Source organism: Anneissia japonica, unplaced genomic scaffold (genome assembly GCF_011630105.1).
Source record: "Anneissia japonica isolate Jap-2015-1 unplaced genomic scaffold, ASM1163010v1 scaffold573_len2283161_cov171, whole genome shotgun sequence".
NCBI classification, from domain to species: Eukaryota; Metazoa; Echinodermata; class Crinoidea; order Comatulida; family Comatulidae; genus Anneissia; species Anneissia japonica.
In genome coordinates this window covers 2,252,078-2,262,141 of record NW_022719802.1, presented here as the reverse complement: position 1 = coordinate 2,262,141, position 10,064 = coordinate 2,252,078, and the positions used below count along the sequence as shown (strand labels likewise).

The following is a 10,064-nucleotide window of genomic DNA, read 5'->3' as shown; positions in this document are numbered from 1 at the left end:
AAGAAAAACAAAATCATATTTTACTGGTGATCAAATAATGTTTGCATGAACCTCGCCTGTCCCCCTTCCCCTTGTATTTCGAACTCTCTTAGGCACTCCTACAATTACAAGCGTCCATGTACAAATGATACTTCAATGTTGCTTAATCTGCAGACTGTACTCTCACTTTCACATCCGGTTCCAAGTCCCTTAGGTGTTCACTTCATATCTACATACATGCAAAATGACGTAACACAGGTGTTACGAAATAAGCCGCAGTTCAACAAACTTCTGGTCAGACCAGGGAATAGTTCACTGTTCCCTAGTCTAGATGAATTGAACGGTTTCTAATTGGAAGGAATCTGCCAAGTCCGAATGTAAAGAAACTTGTTCATCTATATAGGGCTTTTTGGCAATTGCAAGTAATATGTATATAAACAAAAATCTAAAAATTTCTAGATGCGACATACAAGGTAGTTTGTTTAACCATGGTTACAATTGAACGGTTTCTTAATTGGAAGGAATCTGCCAAGTCCGAATGTAAAGAAACTTGTTCATCTATATAGGGCTTTTTTGCAATTGCAAGTAATATGTATATAAACAAAAATGTAAAAATTTCTAGATGCGACATACAAGGTAGTTTGTTTAACCATGGTTACAGTGAGCCATTTGTACGAGAGAACGTGTCTAAAGTGGTAGGGAAGGGGAGGGGTAGATCTGCGTCTACACCGTATAGGTTGTTTTTTTAGGAGTTGAATAACTTAGTGGTTAAGATAATTGTCTTCTAATCCCAGGGTCCTGGGTTCAATTCACGTGACAGCAGACTTTTTCTCACGACCGAAAACAACTCCACTCCCTAAGCCTCATAAAGGGACTTGGCTGATAAAAGAATCACGATTTCATTTGTTTAAGAGGGCCCCTGAATATCAGCCGACCTTCCATGGATACGCTGGAAGGGTTACCCTTTACAGTATAAACATGGTTTAAACAAAAATAGGTCTCGTTGGTCTAGCGGTATGACACTCGCCTAGATAGAGACAAACTACAGGTTCGAATCCCACCAGAGACCTTTTTCTTCATACAACTTAAAAGTAACTCTTCGTCGAAGGGCTATGCTTGACACCATTAAAACATCACATGGTTCTATTTGAGCATTGTTGTGATTCAATTTTATGTATATACTGATACCGTATTCAATTTCATTTTCAATTTATAGGCCTACACCTATAACCGTTAATCGAAAGAATAACATGATTTTATAATCGTACCAAGCATTGCTATAAGCGGTTGAGTGCCTGACAAAAAAATTACACCGGTGTAATAATCCCTTAATACTATTCAAATATGCGTTTAAATGACTCGTGGATACACTTTAAATAATTGCTTGGTGTACTGTCATTATCAATATTTTTATTCAATAAAAAAAAGAAAAAAAAAACAAAAACACACACAAACGTTACAGAAATATACTTATAATATTATACAAAATATTCTGAACAAAGAATCAGCCAGATAAAAAAATAATAATAAGTTATTCAATAGGCCCCCTATCAAAGCACAGACACAAAAATGTACAGTACATCTTGAAAACATGTCTAAGACCTTAAGAACAATAGTTACTAAAAACCATGGTGACAGCTACACATTTGTACCGTTATTTTTACTAACATCTGATCATCTCTCAATAACCAAAAAATAACCCCGAGTTTACCGTAATATCGTACATGCACAAAACATGAATTTTTTCTTTTTCTGTCTTGCGTGCGAATTGCGGAAAACCAAATCGACATGTCATTGTAAAAGAAAAATAAGTAGGCCTATTTATTATGTTCACCCCAAAACTCTATCCAGAGCGAATTTTACAAATTATTCCCCCATTGGACTCGGCCGATTCCAAAAAATTACGTTTCTCGTATGGGTTGAGAAATGATAGGCTTATTTCCTTCTTCATAAATACACATACAACAGTAAACAGGACCACACAAAGTTATGGCGGTATGAAGGCATACCGTAGTTCAAACGCGCACGTCACTATTACGATGATATCAGATTCATACATACAGTATTCTATGTTTTGCAAAATGACAAAAAATACATATTACTGTATTTTATTTGGCTTAATAATTAGTATTGTATCTAATGTACAGGCATTAGTAGGCCTATTCGTGTTTACTTACCCCTATAAAAGTACAGGAACAATTTTATTTACCGTCATTTTAATAGGCCTACATAACAAAATTGAATTTCAAATGTATTTTTTCGATTTGTTTTTTTTTTTACAGATATAATGGAAACTGTCCTTCGGTATGAGCTCTTCCTTCGTCAAAAAGGTGCTTAACGATGCAACACATTTACAGCTGATCAGCCTTAGCTGTACCACAACCAGTCGAGTCGTACCACTCCGTGCTGCTCGACAAATCGAGCATCTCTTGGGCTCACTCTGCTAATTCACAAAATCATTGCATGGATCGGATAGCAAGTCACCATTATGAATGCGTTATGTTGCAGAAACTGCGCTGACGTTATCCGGATGCTTCTGATGGGATGGAAGGGAGAACGCGAGGACTAAACATCACGGGCCATGACGTTGTGACGTATGCAAAAAATCGTCACGAGACACAATATAGTAAGGGTTATATCACAACATACTCCTGACGTGGTCGAGTGGTGAACGCATCCAGCAAAAACAAACTCCTGTTAACAAATAAAGACCTCAAACTGCAAAAAAAAAAAAAAAAAAAAAATATATATATATATATATATATATATATGTAATGGGATTATATCGATGTGCACTGAGTCTCCGTCTGCGCAGGATGTTATGAGAGAGATGACGTAATCATGGGACAATTGTGCTGCATTAATTTGTTGTAAGTAGGAGGCGGTCCTGTGAAACTTTGGGCACGTGATTTGTTTTGTAAAACAAACATTTCCTCTACGCGATTGTCACAAGTAAAGCATTAACGCACAGATTAACCACAAATGAATGTTTGTGCAGATAAAAATAAGAAATTAATTTTATCGATAGTTCTGAAAATATAAACTCACCTATATTATGGTGTATATCAAACAAGTCTACTTTTATCATATTACCATTGGCTAAATTATCGACGGTTTCCCGCCTACAGCGTTGGGGTAGGTCCACTGATGATCGTAATTCGTCAGCCTTTGTATCGAACTGCGGAACATCGTAAGAGCAACCAATGCACTTCAAATTTAACTTAAAATTCCACGAGCTGTGTGTCTGCTTTTCAATTTACACAGAATTTCTTGTACAGAAATTTCAGAGGAAATGTAAAATTTCCCAATACTGTTTTTTTTTTCAAAAAGTCCTCTTTGGTTAATGTCATCTTGCCAATTGCTCCACAGACCAGGCCTCCTACATTATCGAAACGTCCGCAGTACTTGAGTAGCAACATTTTTCTGAAACAAAAGAAAATCAAGCTTTAGTTTCTCCTCTCCAGAAAATTATTTCAACACAAATCAATCCAAATCAAATCAAATAATCCTTACTGCAACTATCACAGAAGTTGAATTGTACGAAGAAACATAAACAAGTTTGCACTTTAAAGCCCAGCATCCTCACTGTGCACGGACGGTCGTCGACCGACGCGATTCCACGGAGAAAGCGACGCCATGACGCTTGCGCAACGGATCGTTTTTATTTACTTCATACTGCTACCGACAATCAGCAGATTCGTACGACCGTCGCGACGGTCGTACGATTCGTAGGACGCAGTTAGTGCCCCTCTTCACACATCGAATAAACAGTGTATAGGTTATTATATTTAAACAGATACGGTATAAAACATCAAAAGTACAATATAAATCAGTAAATTAGTAAAACACGCACTCGACAGCGAGAGGGGAACCTTACCATTTTTAGTGCAGACCAACCTTTTAAAGATATTTTTATCGTTCAATTTTAATATTTTTGGAATTCTTCAGACTTTCTTAACATTATAATTGGACGGATGGGCCTTACGTAAGAGTATAATAGTCTAGAAGATGGGTCCTTGGGATTCTGTAACTATTCCCTGCACAAACAAATACCTTAGAAACTGTACCGGAATCTTCCCAGAATCCCAGCTAACAGTGACAATAACGTAATAGAGTGTTCTCTAATTGAACAACACATATAATTCGCAAGGGTACATCCACAAAGATTTGACGTATAGGCCTAGTCAGTACACACACTCAGACCATGCTCAAAGTCGGTCGCATGAAGTTCCATATTTTTGTAGTACACAGCGCCATCTTAAATCAAACAGTAGCTAAATAGCAATTAACTTCGAACAAGCAGAGCCCCATTTTAATCTATTCACATTCAACAACTCTATCGAATCATAGTATGACAGATAGAGTGCTTCGTAGCAGGTCTATTCGCCATGGCTATGTGGAGTTACTATAAGGCTATTATTTTCATCAACATGTTATATATAGCCTATGTACAGTACTGTATCTTTGTCGGGGCAACTGAATAATTCATCTCCAGTCCGGGATTTTTCTAGCAACACGGTACTAGTAGGGGCCTAGTATTGAACCGACACCAGCTAGGACTTTGGTTTTAAGTGTGTAGGCCTATACATAATATGTTACAACAAATTGTTTCACAATGGTCAATGAAATTTTAAAATATATATACTGTATATGATGACGACAACAGCAACAGCAAAAAATGCAACTGTGTAACTCCAATAGTGTACAACAACATGCAGCAAACACCACCACGAACAACAATAATAGTTTTGAAACTTATAGTATCCCCTCCCGGACGCGCGCCTCCCGGACACCATACAGTGCAGTTTATCTGAGCAGGGAGCAGTCATCTTGATGGTTTATAGGACTAACATGAATTTGGTAATAATGTGGTGATGGTGTTAATCTCTTGCCCAACACCTTCCCGGTATTTATGAGTCAAGGTTTCGGAGCAAGGTTTCTCGGTCAATGAGCATCTGTTAAAACGCCACTTTGCACTCTGACTCCAATGTGATTCATTCGTTCACTAGGATTTACCCTGAGTTTACCTTGAAAAATTATGAGCTAAAGCATCATTGCTTATTCGCCCGATTATGTTTCTAACGTGCAGTTGAAACATTCTAGTGGCATGACTCTACAAGTTTTATTGATAATATGTTCAATTGGCATTAAGTTCTTTTACTCTGTATGTACCAGTACAGGCAGTATTTTTTTATACATTGTTTATCGTAATACACATATATAATTATCATAGCATAATCAGTGGCCGAAAAGAGGCCTAAACCAGTATCCTAGATATTATTATTATGTCTAATACAGTACTACCAATACCCCGCGTCTATAGTAATTCATTACCATCCTGAATTCGTTTTAATCGACTTGATGCAACTGAAAGAAGCTTCGTGAGATGACGTATGGCGCACTTGCGTATTTACATGAGAACAAAACCATCTGTGAAATTATTAAAATTGATCTTTCATTCATGTTTTGTAAATACGGTATGTTTTCTAGGATACGCACATCGACCTGCGTAGCTGGAGTCCGCAAATATTCGATAGCTGATGCACTGATCGATATACTGCACGAAACCTACCACAAGTCTATTGTTAACACGCAGTGACGCTGTAAATTAGAGAATTAATTTATTAGAAATGACGTCACTAATTTTAATCGCACAAAGACTATCAGATTTATCACTGTCTTGATATAACGAGAACAGTTATGAACGCACATACATTTATTCAAAAATGTTATTTTATTCGTGTTTACCAGCCAGTAGCCTCTAAAGCGTATTCAACAACATACTGTACACTTGTTTTCCCCTTCTATATTGAACCAATTAAAACATCAAGTTTGCCTAGTAAATGTCGGACTCAATCGAAGATCATTTCAACTGTGTTGTTACCGTTTTGTCGTGACGTCACCAGTCTGATGACGTATTCGCAGATGTTGCTTAGGTCCCTACTCCTGTTGTACGATTCGTTATACAATCATTGTTCTAGCGTTTATAAGAACCATCATATCTGTTAATTCTCTTTTCTTTCCTCCTTTTTATCAAAATAGATTCTTAGATTTTTTTGTTTCTGTTACTCTACCACGATTATTCTTACCCAGAATTTCTGCCTCCCATAGGGACAAGAATGTGTTGCGTGACGTGACGTGATGTGTTGGATTGATTGAAGATGAAGCTCGTTGCTACAATAACAACTTACGTTTGAAACGTTGTTCAGAAAAAAAAAAACAAAAAAAAACTTGTGTTTTATTACGGTTCAATCATAATGCAAGTAAAACGAAGGAACCAGGCAGTTTATTAAAATGACAGTTATACTTATTGTAATTATCATCATCGTCATCATCATAATCATCACCACCACCATCAAAGTCAATTGATGATGAAGTAAAACCTGTGTTTTTGGAAACGTTGAAGGTAAAATTGGTGTCATTATGGTTCAATCATTGTAAAAAGAAGGAACCTTACTATCGTCATCCTCATCGTCATCATCACCATTATCATGAACACATACAGTATGACCAATGATCATTAATATTAATGCCAGAACGTTCTGGTCGATTCGTACTACATAGGCCTACAAGATAAGGTAGAGTTAATAATAACTAAACGTTCTCATACCTCACCCTGCTCATCAGTCTTTCACCTAATGAATTGTGGAGACGAGTGATTATATTTCAAATAAAAATTCTTATATAGTCTCTAAAAGTGCTACTTTTATCACTATTCTAATACTACTCCTACTCAAAATGTAGTCTTACATACAGTATATTATCCTAGATGGGCCTACTTATACTAGAACGTTGCTAGGCCTATATATAGCATCCGTTACTTGTGACTCAGCAACGAAACGCTGTATAGGTTGTTCAACATAAATCTATTGGGATGTCACAGGAAAATAGTATATACGTCAGTGCAGAATATACAGTATTTAAGAAAATGATTAGCCAAAGTTCGGCAAAACATCCAAAACAAGCAGACACGAATGCAGTATACCAAATCACTAGCGGAAAAAATCGACATCATCATTCACCGTCTGTGCACGCCGGGTTTTAGTCCTGAGTATAGGACACAAAACAGTTCTTCAGCTATGGTGTGGGTGTAAGGATGTACCCTAGCTAATTTTCGGGGAAAATAAGTTCGACGCGACCTGATGGCCGTGACTGATTTGACGGCGAATCCGACGACGATCGCTTCTTCATCACTTGATGTTGCATTATTTGATTACGATAAAAAATCCTTGATATTAGCCTAATAAAGATTATTTGACCTTTCGCAGGAAAACACATTCTGAAAGCTATTACAAGTACGTTCAATTATAGGCCTATAATTTATTTATGCTGAGCAACCATATGTATCGTATAGATGGTGAGATGAAACGGTGTTAAATGCTCATTTTTTTGTGTTTATACACATGAACGCTCGAAGGTATATACACTATGACAACAGCTATGGAGTTGTGTAAATAATTTATGCTAATGTGTTGGTGATACCACCACACGACCATGATCATTAATGCTGGTGGTGAATTTTATTTCATCGAAGGCTATTGTTACTTTTGTGATATAACTATTGGTGAAAATAGTGTTTTTATTCAGTTATAAACACTTATCAAAGATGTATGTTTAAATACGAGGAAATACAATATATTATTGTATAGCCTACTTTTAATAAGGGCACGGATTTTCATTACATTAATTGAAATAGAACAAGGGCAGTGCGGCTCGAGAATATGACATCAATTTATACGTCGAATCCGAATACACGCGTGTCATGATCAATATTAATTATTCATAAGCTCACCCACGTCATCAACATCAATGCATTGTTCTATTTTTAGCATCGCTGGCTCGATTTATTACGTATCACTAGGGGAATAACGTTAGCGATAGATTACAAGCCATTACCACGAGAACAACACATGATCGCTCGCAAATATGAATAATATGTATAATGGACCAATAGGTCTCATAATTTTCTAGTACTGTTTTTAAAATAACTTTTCAACATTTTGAAATAACACATGCTTTCTTAGATTTCGACTCGGTTAAATAGGTTTATTATTTCTTTATATTATTTGTTACAATTTAATTTATTCCAATTCCATCGTTGAAAAAAAAATGTGTTGCAATCTTTTGTTGAGATATGACACCTTGATGATTGACTGATGATTGACGGTATAGTCAGCTACAGTGATTGAAACTACGATGCTAATTTTACTACTGCACTGCTGCTACTACACCTAGTACTGTAATACTACAGGTCTGCTACTGAAATGGCTACTACAGTAGCACCACTTTGACTGGTCAACGATCACTGCCACAACTAAAGCATCTCTTTCATGTCTTGCATAAAATCCTCTAAAAAATAGAATGAAATAGAGTATCTTTTTGGCGTCAACGTTTCCAACGAGTAGAAACGCACAATGCGTGTAGCATGCAATGACTACTCAGCGTGATATAAGGGAATAAGGTCTTGCAGCGCCAATCTGCCTCTTCAACCAACTTCAACCTACACAGTCATTCATTGTAAAAATTGAACAAATTCTCACGGTAGATGCAAAATCTCGTTGCATAGCAATACTGTACATGACGAATTCCAAAACCACAAAACCTAAAAGATGGTTTATGACAATCCAGGGTAGGTCAGCTCTATGGAACGCCAAAAGAAAAAAAAATCAAACACAGTTGATTTTCAAGCCCAAACTGGGCGTTTCAAGTCGTAGCCCTACGTACCGTAGTAGTTCTGTTTTATTATTCAATTATTGAACCTCCAGGAATTAGGTAGACCTACGTGGGAGATATGTCCGAACACCAGTCCCATAGGGAGCGAATGCGTTCCACGAAGTTCAAGTTTTATTTCAAAATATCATAACTCGGAGATATATTACGAGAGATACATACAAATATACCAGTTAATCCAATGACCCGCGGGTAAAAATGAAAAAATACTTGGCAATTTGAGCTAGAGGCCTAAGACATCATCATAGATATTCTCACCGAAATCATACTAAGATCATCATTGTCGTTAACATCATCATTATTCACCATCACTGACACCATCACCCAATGTCGGCATGCTTATGTCGTCAACATTATATTGTAATAGTATTGTTGTCTCTGAGATGTGAATATGTTAATGCCAAAATGTATTGGGCAAACTATATATATATATACAGTGTATATACACGTGTGCAACTAGAGCGCAAATAAGCGTCAAGGAAGTGCAAATTTCTTATGTTTGGGCCTGTTGAGTTACTGTATAAGAACTGTGTTAAACTTGAGGAAGCTCTACAGTATTCATTTCCGCCACAAATGACTCCTCGACAATCAACCAGCGCTTTATTTTATACAGCAACAACAAAATGTGCTCCGATTATAGAAAATATAAGATAACAACCGATAGTTTTACTTTCAAAATATCAAGTATTACTTTTGAGGAGAAGAGAAACTGCGAAAATTACAAGAAATTTTGCTTCTGTGCACTGAGCTGTTTGCTCTGAGCTATTTAACAAGAATGACATCAACCCTGCGCGTCTGACGGTGCTCGCTTACCGGCTACATAAACTGATGACGTTCACACAGCTCTCACTAATCAATTCTCTGCTCTCAACTTGGATCTGATGTTTTAAAATTAGAATATCACAGACAAGCCATTATGCTAACTACAGCACAGCTGATTACTAGCTATTCTTTCGATGCTATTATTAGCATCATTCAAACTGAAACAGCAAGTCGGCTGTGGTCGGTTTTAATGTATCTATCTTCGTCATCTTCGTCATCAACTTGCTGGTATTTTGTGCGCCAATAGCATAATAACGACTTGAGGCGTTACGACGACGATATTAAATATAAACACAAACTGCACTATTGATATCGCTATTAATCAAATTATCGTTTATGTACATGAACTGTGATGTGACGAAAGCTAAATCTGCATATAAAAAAAATAAATCAAGTATAAAAATAGAAAATTGAGTATATTTTCTTAGAAATAAATTTCCATCATAAATAATCTAAAATAATCTCTGATGACGATATAAATTACATGATGCTAACGATGATGTAACTTAAAATTCACTTCTACGGTAATATAT

At 36.5% G+C, this 10,064-nt stretch overlaps 1 long non-coding RNA gene across 1 annotated transcript in view; it reads right to left on the bottom strand.

Annotated features, from left to right (window-relative positions):
- Window positions 1-747: 747 nt before the first annotated feature.
- Window positions 748-10,064, bottom strand: part of LOC117111026 — a 16,195-nt gene continuing 6,878 nt past the window's right edge. The window contains exons 2-3 of the long non-coding RNA XR_004445799.1: window positions 3,028-3,402; window positions 748-2,697 (exon numbers count right to left, since the gene is read on the bottom strand). This is a non-coding gene — a long non-coding RNA (uncharacterized LOC117111026). The remainder of the gene's footprint in view (window positions 2,698-3,027; window positions 3,403-10,064) is intronic.